The sequence below is a fragment of the Sinocyclocheilus rhinocerous genome, unplaced genomic scaffold (genome assembly GCF_001515625.1).
Source record: "Sinocyclocheilus rhinocerous isolate Xijiao unplaced genomic scaffold, SAMN03320098_v1.1 scaffold19169, whole genome shotgun sequence".
Taxonomy (NCBI): Eukaryota; Metazoa; Chordata; class Actinopteri; order Cypriniformes; family Cyprinidae; genus Sinocyclocheilus; species Sinocyclocheilus rhinocerous.
The window spans coordinates 1,463-2,748 of NW_015663148.1; the positions used below are offsets into that span (position 1 = coordinate 1,463).

Consider the following 1,286-nt stretch of genomic DNA (forward strand, 5'->3'; position numbering starts at 1 on the left):
AAGACGAGAGCTGTAGCTGATCTCTATTCATGTCGAAAAGCCTCTTTCATCTTAGCTTGGTTTGTTTTAAATATTGTATATCATAAAGATTAAGATTAATTAGGCTAATTTATTAGCCCCCCCCCCATTGCTCCCTACTCCCTGACCATGGGAAATCTGTTGAAATTTACTTCACTTCACTTCATTTGATTTACATTGTTTTTACTGTGCACAGAATATGAAGAATATCAAAAGCGTACTAGCACAAAACAAACTCTAAAATATTGTTATTATCAACAAAATCCCATAAAATTAGAATTGTATATCACACACCCCTAAATTGTATTTCCTTTTCATATGGTGCTTTATTTGCTGTGGTATTTGTAAAAAGAAAGTAAAAAACATTACTTGGTTGCAGTTTGGGTGGAAATGGAAGTTTAGCTGCTTCTGCTGTTAAAACATAAAATGATTTTTTTTTTTCATTAGATGAAATTTAACATCAGCAATTCAATATTCTTTTATCATATATTACTTTGAAGCACATATTTCCAGTTCAAACATTATTAGTCTTTATTGCTATAAGGATTGTAGGATGTGTAAATTATTTGTATTTAGAAGTTCATATTTCTTATATGGGGTTTTTGAAGGTAAAATTGAAAAAAAAAAAAAATTTTTAACTGAAAAAAAAGTTTTTGTTTAATTTGTGTTCCTGAATATGAACGAAGGTCTTACGGGTTTGGAACGACATGAGGGTAAGTAATTAATGACAGAAATGAGCCATCCCTTTAAAATGAACTTCCAAATCTACTACTGTATTCTAAACTACATTCTTCAAACCATTCTATTTACAATACTGTTTATTAAAATCTTTTATATTTTTTGATAACTTGTGATTTATTGAATGGGGGTTGTTTAAGAAATTAAATTATAATTTGATCAGCCTAAATTTAAGCACTTTGTACAATGATATTTGCCTAGTAGGTGTGAGTATTGAAAAAATATTATACCTTTGTCTGGCCTTTTTCTTACAGTTGTTGTCTTGAGGCAAGGAAAGGGTTCATCTGAATGGTAAGCACAATATTAATTACTTTAATGTTGGAGCTGAATGTACTAATATGAAATTTGCAGATGTACCTTTACGCTTTCTCTTTAAGCTAGGCATACAGGTGGCTCTTCCCCACTCACCTAAAAAAATACAAAATAAAATAAAAATTAATAAGCAATACTTTATTCACTTATTGAAACGAAAGGGATAGTTCTCCCAAAAATAAAAATTCTGTCATAGTTTTCTCACCTTGTTGTTACAA

General features: G+C 29.8%; 1 long non-coding RNA gene across 1 annotated transcript; it reads right to left on the reverse strand.

Moving 5' to 3' along the window:
• Positions 1-337: 337 nt before the first annotated feature.
• LOC107728753 (uncharacterized) lies at positions 338-1,160 on the reverse strand. The gene is made up of 3 exons (XR_001638506.1): positions 1,114-1,160; positions 987-1,040; positions 338-429 (listed from the first exon to the last, which is right to left on the reverse strand). It is a non-coding gene; the product is annotated as an uncharacterized LOC107728753 (long non-coding RNA).
• Between the last annotated feature and the right edge of the window lie 126 nt (positions 1,161-1,286).